Raw genomic sequence first — 24,057 nt, 5'->3', positions numbered from 1 at the left:
TGCTCTCCTCCAATCAGGAGCAGGATCAGCTCCTGCAGCTCATCAGTCAAGCTGGCGAGAGGCAGCTGTGTAGAAGTTGTTTACTCCCTTTCAGCGCCATATTGTGGGAGAGCAGATGTATAGAATAAGTCTTAATTCCAGTAACTTAGTCTAGTCCGAGTTGCTCCCCACAGTTCCCCCTTTCTTTTTATTTTTTGGCGTTGATACGCACCTGTCTTCGGTGCCCCACGGCACACACTCTGCTCTGCTCGCTGGAGTTGCCCACAGGTGCTTACAAGCCCTACCAATCAGGCAAACTGAATCCGGGTCCTCTCTTCGCCATGTTGTGAGGTTTTTAGGCGCTGATGCATGCCTGTGTTCACTGCCCTGCAGTGCATGCTCTGCTCGAGCTGCCTGCAAGTGTTTATCGCCTTACTAATCAGGCAGACCGAATACAAGCCCTCTCATTGCCGTATTGTGGGGAGACTTATTGATGTTGATTCATGCCTATCTTCGGTGACCTGCGGCTCATACTCTGCTTGAGCTGCCTGCTGGTGCTTATCGCCTAATCAGGCAGACCGAATCCAAGCCCTCTCATTGCCATGTTGTGGGGAGGCCTTATTTTTCTCTATTTCTCTATCTCCGGGCATTCCTATCTCTCCTATTTCACTTCTATCTGCCAGCATTCCTATTTCTCTCATTTTACTTCTATACTTCTATTTCTCTTATCCCTGCAGCTTCTCGGCGCCTCGCCCCACAGTGGCTTCCCGGCTATGCGTGGCTTCAGCCCGCGCTTCTCTCATCTGCACGGCTTCCCGGCTTCGCGCGCGCTCCACGGTCTCCGCGCCCTTTGCGCCCGCACCACGGCCTCCGCGCCAGCCCCGTGCTCTCCTATCTACTTGTGCCCCATGCGCTCTCTCCGCTCGTGCCCTGCACGCTTTCTCTGCACAAGGCGGCTTCCGCGAATCACAGCCTAGCTCATGTTTCCTCTTCTCGGTTTTCAGTCTAAGTTCCCCGGGCTAGCCTGATGAATTCAAACCTAACTTACGTCTCCGCTTTTCGGTTTGACTTCTTGCCTTTTGCTCCCCGGGTTGACTTGACGAATCCCAACCTAGCTTACGTCTCTGCTTCGGCCTGCCCCCGCGGCTTCACTTTCCCTAGCTTATATCTTTCTCTACCCAGTACTTTTCCCTAAGTTTCTTCCAACAATATTTCTCTCATTTCTCCTGGCTTCTCCCCACAGTCCGTATCCCAGTCTATTTCTTCTAGCTTTCACTTTTGCTTTTAATCTTAGATTTCTCCTAGCTTCCCCGCCATAGTCCGTATCCGAGTCTACGTTTCTTCTTGCTTTCACTTTCACTTTCAACCCTAGATTTCTCCCGGCACTTTTTCCGTCCGGCTTTTCCCTAGGCTCTTTGGTAGTCTCTCTCTCCGGTATTTTCCCGCTTCTTCCCGCTTTTTCCCTCCTAGGTTTCCTATCCGAGTCACGGCACCATTATGTCGCTCCCCCATTCGCGGAGAAATGACACTGGACCCTGCGCTGTTCTTTTGTGCGCTCAGCCCTTCCCGGTTTTGCTGCTGGTCCTTCCCAGGTTGGCTGCCGATCCCTCCACCTCCGTGGAGGGGCGGCTCCCCCTGCCACTTTCCCCACTTCCATGGGGGAGTGGCACACCGCCGGCCGGCTCTCTCGGGGGTTGCTCAGATGTTATCAGGATGTTCCTGGTGCATGTTGTCTCTCTCCTCCTTTATAGTCCTCTTCCACCAATCCCAACTCTGCTACCCACATGCCGAGCACGCTGCTCTCCTCCAATCAGGAGCAGGATCAGCTCCTGCAGCTCATCAGTCAAGCTGGTGAGAGGCAGCTACATAGAAGTTGTTTACTCCCTTTCAGCGCCATATTGTGGGAGAGCAGATGTATAGAATAAGTCTTAATTCCAGTAACTTAGTCTAGTCCGAGTCCACAGGGAGCAGCGTGCCCACTTAACCATTTGAAGGACGATCACATTGGTTTCCTCGCATCCCCCTACAAGGGCACCTGGCAAATAGCAGGGAGGAAGCACCATCTTAATAAGGTGAGTAGAGGCTGCTGTGGCTTGTGTGACTGGGGAATTTTATTGGAGGGATAAATCCATGGTCCCCACTGACATTGAGTCTAACCTGGCAGGGATGGGGGCACCAAGTTAAGCCTGTGAGGCACTCCTTTCCCCTCATTCTATCAGGGTATCCAGACTCAACTTGAAAAGGCAGAGTACCAACCAACTTCTGTCAGGCAGGCAGCTGGCCTCTGGGAATGTTGGGGAGGCTCACAGGACTGAGAGTGAGTCCCTAGTTCCCAGTGACTGGGAGCTCTGCACTCTATGACTACAGGAATTCTGTGACTGTGTGATACAGAGTGGGGTGTGGCTGTATCATTGGCCAATCTCTGTGTCTGGTTTCAGAGGCTCAGAGTTCCCTGAGTGCCTGATGTGGGTCATCACAGAGGGTTCCATGCTCACACTGAGAAGCACAGATCCTTTGGACAGTTCATGTGCCTGTGTGAGTAGGGTGTGTAGCCATTGTGGGATCACCCTAGGCAGTTGGTTCACATTGGCAGAGAGGTTGAAGCTGTAATCAAGCCAGCCAATGAAATCACACCTTGCAAACTGCTGATGATAAAGATCTACCAGGCCCAATGTGGGAGTCACTCTGAATACTTGCCTTACCCTCGAGCACTAGCCGGAGCTCCCTGGCCCCACTGAGCATCTGACTTTGGATATCCAATGAAGGACCATAAATTCAACTAAGACATTGATGCATATTTCAAAGAAAAAAGCTCACAGGGGAGAAAACCAACAACTGCTTCCACAAATGCCTGAAAATGTAGAACTACAAGAGACAAGAAAAGGAAGGCAATATGACTCCCTAAAAGGAACACAACATCACTTCAATATTAGAATGTGAAAATGAAGATATTGATGAAATGTCTGAAAAGGAATTCAAAAGAATGATCATAGGATTACTCAAAAACACAGTGGACAATGGATACCACTTAAATAGAAATAATAGGGAGCCAGCACTGTTGCGGAGCGGGTTAAGGCCAAGTAAAAAAAAAATTAAATTGAAAAAGAAATAAAAATAATCATCAGGAATTACTACAAACAGCTATATTCCAACAATTTGAAAAAATCTAGGAAAAAATGTATGGATTTCTGGACACAAAAAAAGTCATGAAAACATAGAAAACCTAAATAGACCCTAACCAAGATGGAAATTAAATTAGTAATAAAGACCCTTCCATGAAACAAACAGGACCAGATGGCTTCACTGCTGAATTCTACAAAACTTGTAAAGAAGAACTAATTCCAATTCTTCTCAACTACTCAAAACAATTGAAAGAAGGGAATCTTCACAAACTCCTTCTATGAAGCCAGCATCTCCTTAATCCCAAAACCAGAAAAAAAATGCCTTACTGGATCGTAAGGCAGCTTTGTTTATAAATTTGTGAAGAACTTCCATATTGCTTTCCATAATGGGTATTATAATTTACATTGCCAACAACAGTATATGAGAGTCTTCTCTATATCCTTACCAAAGCTTGTTTTATTGTTTGGGTTTTATTTATTGTTTGGGTTTTTGATAATATTCTAACAGATGTGATTGTGGTTTTGTAGTTTTTATTTGTATTTACCTGAGAATTGGTGATGCTGAAGGTTTTTCATATACCTCTTGTCCATTTGTGCATCTCCTTTTAAAAATGTCTATTCAGCTCCCTTACCCATTTTTAAAATCCAAACTGTTTTCTCATTACTGAGTTGTTTGAGTTTCTTACGCACAGGCACACTGAAAAGTTTGTGTAGAAATGGAATGGCACAGTGGCTCACTTGGTTAATCCTCCACTTGCGGCGCTGGTATCCCATGTGGGCACTGCGTTCTAGTCCTGCCTGCTCCTCTTCCAGTCCAGCTCTCTGCTGTGGCCCGGGTATGCAGTGGAGGATGGCCCAGATGCTTGGGCCCTGCACCCGCATGGGAGACCAGGAGGAAGCACCTGGCTCCTGGCTTTGGATTGGTGCAGTGCAGGCTGTAGTGGCCATTTGGGGGGTGAATCAATGGAAGGGAAGGAAGACCTTTCTCTCTGTCTCTCCCTCTCACTATCTGTAGTTCTACCTGTCAAATAAAAAAAATTAAAAAAAATGGAATGAAAGGCAAGTTTATTTTACTGCAAAAAATTTTGAAATCTTTGCATATATTTTTAAAAATAATTCATTTTCCATGAAATTTTTGGAGATCCCTAAGGTATATTAGATATTACCCTGTTATTAGATGTATGATCTGCAAAGGTTTTTTCTCCTCTCTCCTAGTTTGTCCAACTACTTTGGTAATTATTTCTGTTGATATAAAGATGTCACCAGAGGAAAGGCTGTGGAAGCCGTGGGGTTCTTGTCTTCATGCAAGAAATAATTCAGGTGTAAGACAGAGAGCAGAGTGATAAAGCTTTATTGGGGGTAGGGCATCCGTCAGAACGGAAGTCCCGTTGCTGGGATCGGGGAGAGCAAGTTACCTTGGTTGAGTGGAGAGAATACACCTGGGCAGGCCAGGTGGGTGGCTCAGCTGAAAGGCAGAGGGTAGAGTGTGCAGTCTGTTTGGACTCCGTAGGTTTTTAAGGGAGTCTGTTTACCCACCTCCCCTCTCCTCCAGGGCAAAAGATGGGGAGTCCTAGGGAAGAGTTTATTGGGTGAAAATTAGCAAATTCCTCCCCAGTTTTGCTGGAGCCAAGGCAGAGCAAAGGGGCTTCCCTTGGGGTGTCTGAGAAGGTTTTATTGCCCCATGTTATCAGGTCAGGTAACCCACCTGGTCCTGAGGAGAGAGTTCTCCTGGGAGCTTTCCTTGGGGGAGAGCTGGGGCCACCTGGAGGTTATCAGGGTCTGAGCAGGACTTTGAAGTGCAAGATGCTGGGCTTCTGGAGCTGGTCTTCAGGCCTCTCCCACACAGGCACATAGACTAAATCTGTCTTCCTACCTAGCAAAGACATTTTTCATTTGATACAATTCAATTTTTCTATGCTTTTGGTTTCATATCCCAAATCTCAGTGTTCTGATCATGTCAAGAAACACTTTCCTTATGTTTTCTTCTAGTAGTATCAGAACTTTGGTTATTACATTTAAGTGTTTAATCTGTTATAGTTGATTTTTATGTGGAGTGAGAATAAGGGTCACGTTTCATTATTCTTTGTGTGGATTTTGCAGTTTTCCAACACCATTGGAGAGACTGATCTTGGACTCTTTGTTGAAGAACAACAGAGAGTAAATATATGGGTTTATTTCTAGACTCCATTCTATTCCATTGGTCTACATATCTGCTTTTATATCAATGCAGTACTGCTTTGATTACTACAGCTTTATGAGATATTTTTTATATAAGCTAGTTTGATGTCTCCAGCTTTTCATTTTGCTCCAAATTTATTTGGGTATTCAAATCTTTTGTTATTAAACATGCATTTTAAGAATTTCTTTGTATTTCTGTTGAATGTGTCATTGGGATATTAATGGGGATTACATGGAGTCTGCAGGATATTTTGGGTATAGTAAATATTTTCACAATATTAATAATCTCCATATATGAACATGAGATATCTTTCCAATTATCTGTCTTATTCAATTTGTTTCATCCTTGTTTTATAGGTTTTAGTTCACAGACCTTATAATTCCTTGGTTAAATATATTACTAAGTGCCAGATTGGTCTGACTACCCCTCTGTGTTGGCAAGTGAAAAACTACTCAGAGGCAATTTCAAGTGGAAAAATGTGCAAGGGTCAAAGGGCTGTGACCTCCAAATCTGAGCCCCAACTGCATCTATTTGCATACTTTTATTTCCTTTACAGAGTTCAGGGGTTAGGGTTAGGGCAGCCTAAACAATCTCTTGTATATACAAGCAAGAAGACATCTGTGTGTTAACAAAACACCTTTTCAGAAAGCACATTTCTTTTCTTACCTTCACTCTCCCAAGGTGAACTCTGACCTACAAAGAACTGCCAAGACTGCCTTGCCTTCAGGCATATCTTGTTCCTAAGGACTACTGCCTTCCACATGCCCTAGTCAGCCTTGCAGTGCTAAGTCTCCAGGCTGTTTCTCCTTACCTCTGACACTTAAGTATTCTTCCTCCCTCCATCCCTCACTCCCCCCTCTTTCTTTCTTTCTTTCTTTCTTTCTTTCTTTCTTTCTTTCTTTCTTTCTTTCTTTCTTGATTTATGTATTTATTTGAAAGGCAGAGTTATAGAGTTACAGAGAGGCAGAAGCAGAGAGAGAAAAAAGTGTTCCATCCACTGGTTCATCTCCAGATGGCCGCAACAGCCGAAGCTGGGCCAATCCAAAGCCAGGAGCCAGGAGCTTCTTCCAGGTCTCCCACATGGGTGCAGGGGCCCAAGGACTTGGGTCATCTTCTACTGCTTTCCCAGGCCCTAGCAGAGAGCTGGATCGGAAGTGGAGCAGCTGGGATTAGAAGTGCAGCCACATGGGGTGCTGGTACTTCAGGTGGCGGCTTTACCTGCTATGCCACAGCATGGGCCCCTATTTGTTTATTTATGGCATTATTATAAATGAAAATGTTTTCTTGGTAACTTTTTTAGGCAGTTCATTATTACAGAATAGAAATGCTACTGAGTTTTGTATGTTAATTATGTCCTGAAACTTGACTAAATTAATTCATTAATTCTAACAGTTTTTTTGTAGATTCATGAGAGTTATTTCCTACATAATAGATCATGTGATTAGTAAAAAAGACAGTTCCACTAGTCTTTTTATACCCTAATTGCTCTGACTGGGATAACCAGTGTTTATAGTGAATAGAATTGTCAAGGAAGGCATCCTTGTCATATTCCTGAACTTTCAGCTTTTCACTGTTAAGGACTTATCTGATATGGCCTTTACTCCTATGAATTTGTAAGGCTGCCACAATACACACCAAACACCAGAGTTAAGGGAAAGGTTTATTGTCAGGTGAGGGAAGCCCGATGGGCCAAGGAAAGAGGACAAGAGAGTCAGAGAGAGAGAGGGATCAGGAGAGAGAGAGAGAGGGCACATGTGAGAGAAACAGGTTCTGTTATACCTTTGCAGGGGGCAGGGAAATAGGAGCGGTGAATCCCACTAGGGTGGGGGTCAAGCTGACACCTGTGGATTGGCAATCTGGTCACCTGGCTTCTAGCAATGGCAGTGAGGGCTAGAGCCTAGGATGGTGTCCGAGATGTACATCCATACCACAGATAAGAACTGGGCCATTTGCTAACAAAGTACATTCCTTCTGTCCCTAACTTAGTAATAGTAATTGTCATGAAAGTGCATTGAAGTTGGCTAAATGCTTTTTTTCTGCATCTACTGAGATGATTATCTGACTTTTGTTCTTCATTCTGTGAATCTGATGTATAATATTCATTGATTTGTATAAATAGAACTATCATTGTGTTTCAGAGACAAACCTCATTTTATCATCATGTATAATCCTTTGAAAATGTTACTAAATTAGGTCTGTTATGATTTTGTTGAAGATTTCTGCATCTATGTTTATTAGAAATATTGACATGTAACTTATTTTCTTGTTTGCTTCTCTGGCCTTGCTATGGTCAGATTTTACATTTCTCCTTTGTTTATTTTCCTTTTGATTGCCCTTGATGCACGGAGTATTCATCAGTGTTGCTTAATTTTCAAATATTTGTGAATTTCCAGATTTCTTCTTGTTTATTTCTAGTTTAACACCATTGTGCCCCAAAAGACATTTGATGTTATTTCTTTTTTCCTCATTTTTTTAAAGATGTATTTATTCATTTGAAAGTCAGAATAACAGAGAGGCAGAGACAGAAGCAGAGAGAGAAAGAGAGAGAGAGAGAGAGAGAGAGAGAGAGAGGTATTCCATCTGCTGGCTCACTCCCCAAATGGCCGTGATGGCTGGAGCTGAGCTGATCTGAAGCCAGGAGCCAGGAGCTTCTTCCCAGTCTCCCACGTGGGTGCAGGGGCCCAAGGACTTGGGCCATCTTCTACTGATTTCCCAGACCATAGCAGAGAGCTGGATCGGAAATAGAGCAGCTGGTACTGGAACTGGCACCCATATGGGATGCCAGCACTACAGATGGTGGCTTTACCTGCTACACCACAGCATTGGCCCCTACTTGTATATGTTTTTACAATTCTTATGTCCTCTTGTTGAATTGACTCCTTTATTGTTGTGTTATGACTTTCTTTGTATCTTTTGACCATTTTTTAAGTTTTTTTTTTTCTAATATGAGTATAGCCACCCTGGCTTTTTTGGTTTACCATTTTCATGAAATATCTTTTACATTCCTTGACTCTGACATTCCATCAACTTTTATTAATCTGAGAAAAATCTTTCTCTCCTTCATTCCTGAAGAATATCCTTGCTGGGTACACCATTGTTGCTGGAAGTTCTTTTTTCTTCTATCAAAGCCCATTGCTTTTTGTTTTTAAACTAATTTTTATTAACATGTAAGGCTTGTGTATTTTATAGGGAATTGTACAATATTTTAACACATGAATAAAGTGCAAACTGCTCAAATCAGATAGTTAGTGTTTGAATTTCCTTCACTTTTCTTTGTTTTGGAAACTTCAAACTCCTCTCTTCCAGTCCTTTATAAAATATATAATGCATTATCATGAGTGATAGTCACCCTACTGAACTGTGGAACACTAGAAACTATTACTTCTATCTAAATGTGTTTTGGTATCCGCTGTCAGCACTTTGAATATATAATCCCACTTTGTTCTGATCTGGAAGTTTTCTGCTGAGAAAGCTGCTGATATTCTGATGGAAATTCTATTGCATATGATGAATTGCTTCTCTATTGCTGCTTTCAAAATTATTTGACTTTTGACAACTTGTTAATAATATGTATTGGTAAAGAACTCTTTATATTTCATGTATTTATTTTCTTAGAACATTGTGGATTTTCCTGTTTGTTTCCCTTTATAAATGAGAATTTTTTCTGACATTTTCCTATAAATAAACCATTTCTCCTTTTTACCCCTGCTTCTGGGACTTCCATTAACACATGTTTTAGTTCATTTGATTATCTCTTGTAAATGCCATAAATTTTTGCCCATGCTATTTCATTATTTTCACTTTTTGTTCTGTTCATTAGATAGTTTCAAATAAACTATATTCAATCTTCATTTTTTTCTGCTTCATTGTGTTTGCTGTTGAATATATATTTTAGATTTTGTATTTCAGTCATTGTATTCTTCAGCTCCAGTGTTTCTTTTATGTTCTTTTTTATGGTTTCTTTCATTTTGTTGAACTTAAAATTTTATATACTTATTATTTTCATTTTTCACTTATTATATTTTATTTACAATGATGTACCATTTGATATTTTAGTCCATGTTGGAGTGCATATATGATAACAATCACTTATGATTATAATGCAGCTAAAAAAATTGTATTACCAAGTAATAACATAGCTGTTATTACATTCTAGCAAAATGCATTACTCATGTGTGTGTGGTGATGTTGGTATAAACAAATCTACTGTGCTCACAGTTGTATAAAATGATAGCACATAAATTATGCAAAGTACATAATATTTGATAATGAAAATAAATGACTTTGTTACTGGTTCAGGTTTACTCATTATGCCTTTAATCATTATTTTAGAGTATGTTCCTTCTAGTTCTACAAAACATTTCATGTAAAGCACTATATAATATATTATCCTGGCAGCAGCCTCATATGATTTTGTTTATCATGTTTCTTGATTTCATAGAGTATATCTATAGACTGACCTCTACCACCTAGGTTTGTAGAAGTATACTCTAAAATGTTTGTAAAATGTTTGTATAATGTTTGTAAAATGCACCTAATGGTGCATTTCTAAGAATGCATCCCCATTGTTCAGTGACATGTGGCTGTACTTATTTATTTATTTTCTTGTAGTTCACTAAACTGTAAGATGATTTTTTGGTATTCTTTGCCAGGCAGTATGAAAGTCTCCATTTCTTTAGGGTCTGTTGCTGTTTGTTTATTTATTTATTTTTTTTACTATTTACTGATACACTTTTATTCACTTTTTATTTAAAAGGCATAGTGTCAGGAGAGAGAGAGAGAGAGAGAGAGAGAGAGAGAGAGAGAGATTGAGATTCTTGGATCCATTGATGTATTCTCCAAATGCCGACAATAGCTGGGGTTGGATTAGGATAAACCTGGAGTCAGGAAGTCTGAGTATCCCACGTGTGTGACTGGAAGCAAAGTATTTCAGCAATCATCTGCTGCCTCCCAGGTGCACTAGCAGAAAGCTGGATTAGAAGCAGAAGTGGGACTTGATCCAAGGCACCCCAATATGGATTATAGGCATCCTAAGCAGTGGCTTACTTTCTGTGCCCTAATGCCCATCCATGGTGCTTTATTTGGTTACATTGGTTGTGTAATGTTTCCCTGATTATTTATATTCCTTGCAACTTCGTATTCGTATTGTATGTTGGATAAGTAGGTACCTTGTTCAATCTTTAAATATTAGTTTCAAATGAGAAAGCCTTCACTGTTCAGCTTGCCCAGAAATTCTGGCCAGGGTATATGATAAAGTCCTTTTGTGAACTAACTTGAAACCTGGGTTGTCAGTCAGAAAGTCAAGGTGCTTGAATCTACAGGAGCCAGTCTGTTTTTTTCAGTATGAGGGTGAATGTATGGATCATTAGTCCACTAGGCTATTCCCTGAGATTGGTGTGTGAATGTGGGCTTGATACCAAAGTCAATAGTCTAGCCTTACACTACAATCCTTTTATTAAAGATTTATTTCATTTATTTGAAAGAGTTACAGAGAGGTACAGACAGAGAGAGAGGTCTTCCATCTGCTGGTTCACTCCCCAGATGGCTGCAACAGCCAGAGCTGTGCCCATCAGAAGCCAGGAACCTGGAGCTTCTTCTGGGTCTCCCATGTGGGTGCAGGGGCCCAAGGACTTGGGCTGTCTTCTACTGCTTTCCCAGGCCATAACACAGAGCTGGATTGGAAGAAGATCAGCCTGGACTAGAACTGGCGCCCATATGGGATGCCAGTGGTTCAGGCCAGGGCATTAACCTGCTGCACCACAGCCTGACCCCAACACTGCAATCTTTTACCCAATGATACCATAGGAAACTTAGGGTGCAAAATGCTTGCTTTCCTGGAAAGTTATCTTTAGCAAGGTCAAATGCCTGCCCAACTCCTTTGAAGTTCCCAATTTTACCATAAGAATAGCAAGGAAGTGGTGATTCCATCCTCCTGAGCTCACAGTTCATTGTGACAACAAATTAGGTAACCCAACCTTCTGCTCCCTGCTTTGTTTTATCATGCACAAGCCAGACAGGCTAAAGGATTGCAATTCAAGTCTTTTGATGGGTTTTGTCCTTGCCCTGTAACTGAAAGTCAACCTGATTGTCAAGTTTTTTTTTTTCCTCCAAAATTATGCTTAAAAACCCAACTACAGGGCTGGCGCCATGGCTCACTTGGTTGATCCTCCGCCTGCGGCACCAGCATCCCTACGGGCGGCAGGTTCTGGTCCCAGTTGCTCCTCTTCCAGTCCAGCTCTCTGCTGTGGCCCGGGAGGGCAGTGGAGGATGGCCCGGGTGTTTGGGCCCCTGTGTCCCCATGGGATACCGGGAGGAAGTGCCTGGGCCCTGGCTTCTGATAGGTATAGCTCTGGCTATAGCGGCCATTTGGGGGGTGAACCAACGGAAGGAAGACCTTTCTCTCTGTCTCTCTCTCACTGTTTAACTCTGTCAAAAAAAAAAAAAAAAAAAAAAAACACTACCTCCAGTCCCTTTGGGTTTTGCCTCTCTTGAAACCCTCCTTCATTCCACTCTGGCTGGAGGTCTCTGACTCTAGTAAATCATGCTTTTAAAGCTCCAAAAAACTTATGTCAACAGCATATGTAGATACGATGGCATTATAATGATGTTTGGGGATCTAGATGGCTTGTTTTGAGAAGCATAATTCATCCAGTGATATTTGCTCATGTGAATTATTCAATTTACCAAACACATTTGATTTCTTTTTGTTTGTCAAAGCTCATCTTTCTCAAAGTTAATGGTATAATGTTAATTCTTATCAGTTTAAGTTATAACACACTTCAGTTAGCGACAATTACTTATGGACTGTCTACCAATTTCTGGACACTATGCCATGTATCAGTGTTATAATAATGTTGTATAACATTCTTTATGCTTACAATCTTACATAAGGAATTACACTTCTCAGTCTTTGGTGACCAAAGGCTTATATTTTTACATTTCATAATGAAGACACTTCAGTTATATGGACGAATGTCTTATTTTGTCCCACACCATAGTCTGTTGTGTTGTAATGAAAATTGATTGCATTATAAACATTACAGTGTATTTAATAAACATAATTTCCTTCTATGCACATCAATCTACCTTTGTTTTGCAGAATTACATGGGTGAATATATTATACTTCATTTTCCAATGTGCTTTTACAATCTAGTGGCAAGTATAGGTATATGCATGACAAGTTATAGTAAATTTAGGTTATGATGCATTCATTGTAGAAGTCTAAACAAAATACTATGATAGTACAGGTAAGGGATTTTAGTTCTGCATGAAGGAGTTGAATAAACCTTTAAATATGAATAGAAATGACTGTCTCTAAGTCAAATTGTGTTAACACTAAAGAAGAAGAAATACGTTTCAGACAAACAGAACAGTTTCAAAAGAACATAATTATATGAAAGTAAATTGGCTATTAAATGACAGAATATTAGATGAAAGACAATGAACTGCATGCTATTAGGGTGAATTTGAATTTTATACTCTAGTCAATCCAAAGCCAACAAAAGAATGTTGTACATGATCAAAGCTAGTTTTGGGGACAACTCCAGTGTCAATGGGAATTATGGAATGGAATGATAGGTTTTCTGTAACTATCAATGCCCTTCTCTGCTTTGTCTTTAATGCCTGTGCTACAAAGATACATTGTATCATTGGTTTGACTGTCTTATAACAAATATGAGGTATTAATTACTAAAGTACTTTAGTCCAGTATCCAAAGTCAATCTTTCTTTCTTTTCTTTTTTTTCTTTTTTTTTTTTTTTGACAGGCAGAGTTAGACAGTGAGAGAGAGAGACAGAGAGAAAGCTCTTCCTTCTGTTGTTTCACTCCCCAAATAGCCACCACGGCCGGCGCACTGCGCTGATCCGAAGCCAGGAGCCAGGTGCTTCCTCCTGGTCTCCCATGCAGGTGCAGGGCCCAAGCACTTGGGCCATCCTCCACTGCCTTCCTGGGCCACAGCAGAGAGCTGGACTGGAAGAGGAGCAACCGGGACAGAATCTGGCACCCCAACTGGGACTAGAAACCAGGGTGCCAGCACCACAGGTGGAGGATTAGCCTAGTGAGCTGCCACACTGCCCACAAAGTCAATATTTCCAAAATAATATTTTGCAATCTTGTATAATGAAAAATATTAATTTATGACTTCATGAGGCTGCACATGGTTAGTTATATTTTTTCATTTTAAAAAAGTAAGTGTATATACTTTATAAAACTAGTCTAATGGTAGCCTTTCCCTAGTTCATCTAACTAATGATATCCTTAATCAACTTACTTTTTTTGCATGAATTTTTGATATTATTGAATGTCTGAGAAATCCTTCAGATTTGAGTGGAGCATTAAAGATAGGGTTTTTAAACCCAAAATGGGATATAGATGGGAATTTTACATCAAAGAAAATCAATGTTAAAAGTGTGTGCATTATCACCTACTCCAGTAAAAGTTTATTACTTACATTTATGCACCCTTTTCAAGGACAAACATAAGTTTTCTGACTTTTCTCCTTGTTATTCTCTCTATTGTGCTCTCTTTTATTATTTAAGACATTTTGCTTGGATTCAAGGGAAAATGCATTTTGATAATTATATGCTGAGTTAGCCTTAGGACCTGATTTTTAGCTCCTAGTTGTGATTTATACTGAGGTCACAAAATGGCCAAATTTGCCTTTATAAATAAAAACGTTTAGATCACATCCCATTACGATTTGTGCTCTTTTTTTTCACAGAAACAAAATATTTCAAGTATTTAATCAATATGTCTTCTTGCTTACTAGCAGAAGTGAATCATTATGTTTGTCTCATTATATTACCCATTGCCTAGTGTTCTATTATTAATAATAAAGTTTGAAAAGAATGCCTTTTATTCTGTACTTCTGTATTTGATGTCATATTCCTGAACAAAACTAGAACAATGTTAACATTTATTGTATTTCAAAAAAAGGAAACACATTCGTACCTAAATATTTAAGGAATTTTGATTTATCAAATTATCTTTGGATTGACTAATGTATGAAAAAATAACATGTTCTTGAATCACTAGATTTTAATGCATCACAATCATCTCCAAAGAATTGCATTCCTATTTATGCAAAAACATTTTTTCTTTGCCATTTTTAGCTGCAAGCAGCAGCCCATTTCACACACCAGTACAAAGACCATCAGTAAAAATGTCACATTAAAATGAATTAAAATCAATATATTTGCAGGTTTATCTGTGCATCTGTCAAGATAATACTTGTTTTGACTCACTTATCATATATATCATCAATATGGACTATTTATCATTGCTGATTTTGCCTGCTGCATCATATACACTAATGGCTATAGCAATTGTCTATACAATGTAAAATCAATTGGCATAGTCTATAATAAAATTGTATGATAGTGGTGCAAATACGAGCACACAAATTAATTGAACAAAATAGCAATTATAGAAGAACAAAGTGAAAATAATTATTTTGTATATTATAAGTAGAGTATACCAAATTGGCCTAGAAAATTATTGGTATTCAGTGAAGTACTTTAAAATAGTCATTTACAACATATATTTCTATAACTATATCTATATGTTTACTTTATATTTCATATTTCTTTTACATTTGAAAATATTTGGTTGACAGGTGATCATGAGACAGATAGTGAGCTCCCATTCTTGGATCACATGGTTCAAGCCTTGGCCAGAGGGAACTGGAAACCAGGAATGCAATCCAAGTCTTTCATGTGGGTGGTAATAACCCAATTAATTGAACTATAACTGCTGCCTCTCATGACCTGCATTAGCAAGAAGCTGGAATTAGAACCTGGATCCTGGTATCAAACCTAGACGCCCCAATATGAAATGTGAGCATCTTAACCTCTAGGCTGAATGAGGATCCCCATTTTTATATTTAAATTTATTCTTACATCAGTTAAGGTGACAATTAAAGATAGGACCTACTTACCAGACTACATGTTTTAAGCCTCTCAATATATTCATTACAGTCATCTTCATTTGAAAGAAAATATGAAAAATAGGAGATTGGTTAAGCAAATAAGGAGACATCAAAACAAAGGGCATTTATAGAAGAATCAAGAGAATGACATCTCACTTTTACTGACACGAAAATCACCATAGAGGCAGCTCTTATGGTGCAAGTGGTTAAGTCACTGCTTGGTAAACCAGCATCCCATATAACCATGCCTGGGATTGAGTCCTGCTTCATTTTACAATCCTGCTTCTGGTTAATATGCCTGGGAGAAAGCAGATGATGATTCAAGTGTTTGAGTCTCTGCCACCCATGTGGGAGACTTGGATGGAGTTCAGGACACGAGGCTTCAAACTTACCCAGTCCTGGCCATTGCACGCATTTGGAAAATAAAAAATCAGATGGGAGTTTTTCTCTCTCTCTCTCTCCCTCAAACAAATAACTGAAAAATGAACAAAATAACCGAATATAACATTGAGGTAATTAACCAGGATATAAGCTGCATGGATGATATGCCATGGGTAAGGGGTAAAAAATCCTAAAGGATTAGAGAATAACCACAATGAAACAACAATGGTTATCTGAGATGCTTGAAATAAAATGATGTTTCCAATTTCATTTCCTAGTACATATTTTTATGTATTTTTTGATTACCTGCATTTTCAAATTTATCTTCCTTTAACACATATTATTAAGAACATCAAAACCAGAAGTAAAACTTGGTTGAGATTATATATATTTATATATATGAACAATCAGTTTTTTCACCTATCATATTCATTTTTACTAATTTTTCCTTCTTAGTGTATCAGCATGATATAGATACAAATTGCTGAAAAGTGAAAATTGAAAACTTTAATGAACTGCGTCTATTGTCCACATGGTTTTGTTTTCCTATGAATTGAATTAACAGAAAAATTGGGGTGACTTATGGAAATAATAACATGATACACTTAATAGTAAATTAAAACATATCTATCAAACTATATTCATCGGATTTTAGAATAGCAAAAGATTTCAGAAACCAAATAATACAATCCTGTCTTCTGTGTGGTGTGGAAAATAATCAACAGTAATCTTTTTATTTTTTTAATTACAGTGGCTGTTGAACATATATTTCTCCAAAAGCTACATAGTAAAATTGGAAACAGCAATTACAAAGCTAAGCAATGTGGAAAGTGGTCTAGAATTAGTATTTTATATGAAGACATAGACAAACAAATATAAGATAAAACCTGAAAATTCTAAGATCTGATAATGCTTAGAAAACGCTAACCCTAAGAAGGAAGAAGCAAATTTGGAAGAAAGAAGCTTAGCATAAAATCAGGCAATAGATTGAAAGTAGAGTCAGTGTAATGGTATCAATGGCATGCAGAAGTGGAATACTGAAATATATTCAATAGTAAAAATATAAAATAATTGTCTCACCCTCCAAATTCAGAGCTTACATTCATTTTAGTAACTAATATGTATAATTACTTGGAAATTTTATTTATAGCTAATTTAAATATTTTCTATTACTTCTTCAATAATCTAATTTATCCATTATTTTTCTTCATGTCTCGATATAAAGAAACATTTTTAATAATACTTACTTTCAAGGTGAGTAAATCCTTAGTATATTTTCCAATCCTTCTAATTTCAGACCTGTTTTCTGTTGTATTCATTCATTGAAAACAACTTGGTTAATAGTTATTTTTTTATTTTATCTAATGCCAGCAACATTTCTTGTCTTCATGTATAGAATTTATGTTCCCCCCAGTATGAAAAACTTACATTTTATGTCTAGATGAATAAATATTGTTTTAGTCTTTAAATATTATTTTTGCCTAGTATGTCTATTTGTGGATCATTTTCCCTTGAGTTAATGGGTGTACAAGTCATGGAGTGTAAATATACCTATATACTTTCATAAAATTACTCAAATCAGCTTGTTTTCTCAAAAGATGCCAACAATTGATTTTGCTGTCTATTTTTTTAAAAAAACTACAAAGAAGGGAAAGAATGATATATTCTCTTACTCTGACAACATAGAATTAAATTCATTATATTTTGGAATATTGACTTTTGGCTTTTTAATTTATATTTTGAAATAACAGTAAAATATGATTGCGTTATCACAACAAATTAAAAATATTGTAAGGTTTAAAGATCATTTAATCATTCAATAATGTATTCAACAAATATTTATGGGGTCAGAAATTAATCTAGATATATGAGAACATCAGTAATGAGGAGATATCAATTAAAAATAAAGTATCATTACCCTTGTAGAGTTTATATTATAGTTATCACAAAAATATAAGCCAAATAAATAAATTGAATCAGTTAATAGATATTAATTAGTATTCTATTTGTAAGTATTTTTTTAAACTTTTATTTAATGAATATAAATTTCCAAAGTACAGCTTATGGACTACAATGGCTTCCCCCCCATAACGTCCCTCCAACCCGCAACCCTCCCCTTTCCCACTCCCTCTCCCCTTCCATTCACATCAAGATTCATTTTCGTTTCTCTTTATATACAGAATATCAGTTTAGCATATATTAAGTAAATATTTCAACAGTTTGCTCCCACACAGAAACATAAAGTGAAAAATACTGTTTGAGTACTCGTTATAGCATTAAATCTCAATGTACAGCACACTAAGGACAAAGATCCTATATGAGGAGTAAGTGCACAGTGACTCCTGTTGTTGACTTAACAAATTGGCACTCTTGTTTATGGCATCAGTAATCACCCTAGGCTCTTGTCATGAGCTGCCAAGGCTATGGAAGCCCCCTGAGTTCACTGACTCTGATCATTTTTAGACAAGGCCATGGTCAAAGTGGAAGTTCTCTCCTCCCTTCAGAGAAAGGTACCTCCTTCTTTGCTGACCCGTTCTTTCCACTGGGATCTCCCTCGCGGAGATCTTTCATTTAGTTTTTTTTTTTTTTTTTTCCCCCAGAGTGTCTTGGCTTTCCATGCCTGAAATAGTCTCATGGGCATTTCAGCCGGATCCGCATGCCTTAAGGGCTGATTCTGAGGCCAGAGTGCTGTTTAGGACATCTGCCATTCTATGGGTCTGCTGTGTATCTCACTTCCCATGTTGGATCATTCTCTCCTTTTTTTTATTATAAGTATTTTTGAGAAAAGCAATTAGTAATAAAGATCATGTGTGTTTGTATACAAAAATTCACGGAAATCTATATCATGAAAAAACATAGATTTTAGTTCTTTGCATCAAAATATTTATCTTTTAATTCCATTTTCCATGAACTTTTTGAAATGTCCTTGTGTGTGTATTTTTAAGATTTATGTTATATATACACAAAAATATGTAATATTAATTAATATCTAATTTGTGTCAGTTTACTTATTTATTAATGTTTTGTGATTATTATAACATAGTTCTGCACCAGCAGTGATATTTTCATACGTGCGTATATATACATATGTATATGTATTTTTCTGTCTGTCTCTGAGAGACAGAAATTTTTAGGGAATTAGTTCACATGATTATGAACTGTGGTAAATCCATAATATGCTGGCTGGTTTTACCAGCTGATGATCTAGAGATACGTTGATGTTAAACTTCATATCTGAAAATCACTTCTGTCAGAAATACTTCCCGCTTAAGGAAGGTTGGTATTTTATTCTATTCAAGTGTTCCAGTGATTGGCTTAGGTTCACCTACACTGTGGAGGAAAATTAGATTTATTCAGAATTCATGTTCAATGTTAATCTTATCCAAAGATACCCTCATAGAAGCATCCAAAATAATGTTTGAACAAATATCTGAGCACCATTGACCAATCAAGTTGACACATAAAATTGTCATAAATCCACTTCTTTTTAACTTGGCATCCATGCATAACTCCTTGAGCCATAATTAATCTCTAAATAAGGATAAGAAAAAAGTGATATAACCTACCTACAACGTAAAATCCATTAATTGTTACATTAGAAGAGTGATGTTTATTCTTTTCCATAATATCCTGTACTTAAGTAATATCATGAAAAGTAGATAATACTAGGGGCCAGTGTTGTGGCATAGTGGGTAAAGCTACACCATGTGACACCGTCATCACATATGGATGCTGGTTTGAGTCCCAGGTGCTCTACTTTCTGATCCATCATCCTGCTGGTGGTCATGGAAGGTGGTGGAGGATGGCTCAGGAGCTTGGGCCCCTGTGCTCATGTGGGAGACCCAGAGGAACCTCCTGACTCCTGGTTTCAGACTGGCCCAACCTGGGCCATTGTGGCTATTTGGGGAGTGAACCAGTGAATGAAAGATCTCTCTCTCTCTCTCTCTCTCTCTCTCTCTCTCTCTTTCTCTCTTTGTCTGTCTCTCCCTCTCTCTGTGGATCTGTCTTTCAAATAAATAAATATTTGAAAAGCCTTTAAAAAGTAAAAAATAATTTTTTTAATTTAGACCTAATGCATATTATGTTACATGATAAAGAAATAAGAGAAAGAAGAAAAGAAAGATATATGCATATATAAATATATATATGTCTTTATATATAATTACACAAGCATATAAACAGAAACATAAGAAATACTCATTACAATTATAGTCCTCATTCCTATACCTGAATAGTAGGTCATGGCTGGTATTAATGACATTCTCCTTTACTTCCTATAATATATTTCCTTTACACTAAGCAAGGACCTTAGCTGGTACTGATTTCTTACCTGATAGGGTGAACAAAGCCTAGATTTCAGTGGGTTTAAGCCTTCAAGATTGGGTTCCTACAGTTTTTCATTGATTTTAATCATAATCCATGGTAATAATAAAACATTACCCTAAGGGATCTCCTGTATTCCAGACATACTCTTCCTCACCTACATTAAAGAGTAGCAGTGCAATTTCTCCTTGGAGTCAGGATCAATCACCCCAGGCAGCATGGTAACCTTCTTTGCTTGACTTGTGGAATCATGTAATGTCAAAATCTGAAGAGCTGTTAGATTTTGTTGACTCTGATCCCATTATGTACAGATGGTGAAACTGAGGTAAATAAAAAAAACAGAAATTTGCTTATGGTCATAAAAATTTAGGGGGGGCTCCTTTGGGTTATTCTCTTAATGTAATAATCAACAACAGCAACCAGAATATCAGTTTTGGCCCACTAATTATAGATATAGCACAGCTGTAAAGGGTGAAGAGGTTAAACAGGTACTTGTCCTCCAGGCTTTAGAATCTAGGTGACAAGACAGGCTCATACACGGGGAAAAAAAGAATTCGTGTGATAAGGCAGTGTAAAAAAATGCAACTGTGAATGATAGGCACAAGGATTGAGAAGAGCACCTCTTTTATGAGGAAACAACATTGTGGGTGAGGGTGTAGGGATGGAGACGGAGATAATGACTTGGACATGGGAAATCCCAGGATTATATTTATGTAGAAATCAAGACCTTTGCTGACACAAGTAGAGGATGAGGGTCAAAGAGAAGTGATCGATAAGACTCAATGATATCAGGTGGGACAATATTTTGAAGGCTCTTAAATGTCAAGCTAATTTCCTACTAAAGCTAAACTGTGTGGGGAGCAACTCGGACTAGACTGTTACTGGAATTAAGACTTATTCTGTGCATCTGCTCTCCCACAATATGGCGCTGGGAGAGGAGTAAACAGCTTTTACACAGCTGCCTCCAGTTCAACCAATAAACTGTAGGACTTGCTCCTGATTGGAGGAGAGCGGCGTGCTCGGCGTGTGGGCAGCCGAGCACGGATTGGCGGAGGAGGACTATAAAGGAGGAGAGAGACGGCATGCATGAGGAACATCTAAGGGGAACATCTAAGGGGAACACCTGTGCAGCCCCCGAGAGAGCCGGCCGGCGGTGTGCCGCTCCCCTGCGGAAGTGGGGAATGTGGCAGGGGGAACCGCCCTTCCACGGAGGTGGAAGGGACAGTAGCCAACCCGGGAAGAACCAGCAGCAAACCCGGGGAGGGCCGAGCAGATGAAAGAACAGCGCAGGGTCCTGTGTCGTTCCTCCACGAAGAGGGGGAGCGACATAATGGTGCCGTGACTCGGATAGGAAACCTAGGACGGATAGGAAACTTAGGAGGGAAGAAACGGGAAGAAGTGGAAAATATCGGAGAGAGAGACTAGCAAACAGCCTAGGGAAAAGCTGGACGAAAGAGGTGCCGGAGGAAGCTGTTGAAAGCCTAGGCATAGATTCAGATACGGACTACAAGGGGAAGCTGGGAGAAATCTCTAAGGTCGAAAGCGAAAGTGAAAGCTAGAACAAACAGACTCGGATGCGGACTGTGGGGAGAGGCCAGGAGAAATGAGGGAGGAGTATTGTTGGAGGAAAGCTTGGGGAAACATACCGGGTAGAGAAAAATGTTAGGGAAATTGAAGCCGCGGGGGGCAGGCCGAGGCGGAGACGAAAGCCACTTTGGGATTCTCAAGTTAGCCTGGGAATAAGGGGCGAAAAGTTGAATTCGCCAGGTTAGCCCGGGGAACTTAGATTGAATGCTAGTAGCGGAGACGTGAGCTGGGGCTGTGTGACTCGTGGAGGCTGCCGCGCGCAGACAGAGCGTGCGGGGCTCAAGTAGATAGGGAACGCTGGGCTAGTGCGAAGCCACGCAGATGAGAGAGGCGCAGGCTGAAGCAGCTCAGAGCCGGAAAGCCGCCGAGAAGCAGCCTCGGGGCGGGCGCCGGAAAGCCGCAGGGATAAGAGAAACAGAAGTTTAGAAGTAAAATGAGAGAAATAGGAATGCTGGAAGATAGAAGTAAAATGGGAGAAATAGGAATGCCCGGAGATAGAGAAATAGAGAAATAGAAAGGCCTCCCCACAATACCGCAATTAGAAGGCTTGGATTCGGTCTGCCCGATAAGTGAGGCGACGAGCACCTGCGGGCGGCTAGCAGCTTATGCGCCGCAGGTCACCGAAGACAGGCACGAATTAACATCAATAAGGCCTCCCCACAACACAGTAATGAGAGAGCTTGGATTCGGTCTGCCTAATTAGGGCGATAAGCACCAGCAGGCAGCTCGACCAGAGTATGAGCTGCAGGTCACCGAAGATAGGCACGAACCAACACTAATAAGTCTCCCCCACAATACGGCAATGAGAAGGCTTGGATTCGGTTTGCCTGATTGTTAGGGCTTGTAAGCCCCTGCAGGCAGAGCAGAGCATGCGCTGCAGGGCACCGAACACAGGCACGCATCAGCGCCTAAAAACCTCCTCACAACATGGCGAAGAGAGGACCCGGATTCGGTTTGCCTGATTGATAGGACTTGTAAGAACCTGTGGCAACTCTAGCAAGTAGAGCAGAGTGTGTGCCACAGGACACCGAAGACAGGCGCGTATCAACGCCAAAAAATAAAAAGAAAGGGGGATCTGTGGGGAGCAACTCGGACTAGACTGTTACTGGAATTAAGACTTATTCTGTGCATCTGCTCTCCCACAATATGGCGCTGGGAGAGGAGTAAACAGCTTTTACACAGCTGCCTCCAGTTCAACCAATAAACTGTAGGACTTGCTCCTGATTGGAGGAGAGCGGCGTGCTCGGCGTGTGGGCAGCCAAGCACGGATTGGCGGAGGAGGACTATAAAGGAGGAGAGAGACGGCATGCACGAGGAACATCTAAGGGGAACATCTAAGGGGAACACCTGTGCAGCCCCCGAGAGAGCCGGCCGGCGGTGTGCCGCTCCCCTGCGGAAGTGGGGAATGTGGCAGGGGGAACCGCCCTTCCACGGAGGTGGAAGGGACAGTAGCCAACCCGGGAAGAACCAGCAGCAAACCCGGGGAGGGCCGAGCAGACAAAAGAACAGCGCAGGGTCCTATGTCGTTCCTCCATGAAGAGGGGGAGCGACAAACTGGAACTTTTGGATGCTTTTAATCATCAGATTTTTTATTTTCAGTGGTAATATTCCACTGTGTTTGAGTTCCCATGAAGTAGCCTCTCCCTTTTGCCCCATTTTCCCCCACTATTCTCAGCTCTCCAAGGGAGATGAATATGAACTGAAAAATTTGACTGGGGCATATTTCCACTACAGCTGTTCCCTAGTGACTCAACCAGGAGAGATCTGGCCATTCTCTGACTTTAAATTCCTTCTATTCACTTTATTCATTCTCCACTCACTAATAGAATTTGAGCACCTAGTGTCTGTGTCTCACAGCTCCCTTTGTTACAAGCACCTTCCAGAAGGTTTGGAGAGCTCTTGACAACTGAGAAACAACTATAGGAACTGAGCATGACTTCATACAAGTGAAAGAAGCCACCAAACTAAAGGACTCTTCAAAATGAGTCTGAAATTTTGAAAAAAATCCAAGAGCTCATTCAGATGGTCAAGAGCATATCAACATCCAACCCTCTTAACCATCAGGCTTCAGTGTTGTGAGGTATATAAGAAAGGCCAGTGATTCCATGAGGATTGGATTATTGGTGCACTTCATTTTCTGTGAAATGAGTTCCTTGGTAAGAAACAATACTGTGTAAAATACAATGACTGGATAATCCATAAAGTTTGAGATGACAGATTTGATGGAAGTGTGTGCAGAAAAGGCAAATGCGTATTCAGAATAAGTGTCTTTTCCAGTTGGAATAAAACAGTATCCTTTACGTTCTGGAAGTGATCAAATTTAATCAATCTGCTACCAGGGAGCTGGCTTACCACCCCAGAAATGGCTGCCATATCCAAGGCTCAGTATTGGTCTCTGCTGTTGGCAGATTATACTTGGGAATGGTCTTAAGTTGACTTTAGTGAGTAGAATCACGTGTTACTGAGACCATGCATGACTTCCATTTCTGCCACCATCTCCTCTGCTTTCATGATCCCAAGGGTGACTGAGGAGAGTCTGATATCCAAAGCAAACGTCCAT

Source organism: Oryctolagus cuniculus, chromosome X (genome assembly GCF_964237555.1).
Source record: "Oryctolagus cuniculus chromosome X, mOryCun1.1, whole genome shotgun sequence".
NCBI classification, from domain to species: domain Eukaryota; kingdom Metazoa; phylum Chordata; class Mammalia; order Lagomorpha; family Leporidae; genus Oryctolagus; species Oryctolagus cuniculus.
This window is presented reverse-complemented; position numbering follows the sequence as displayed.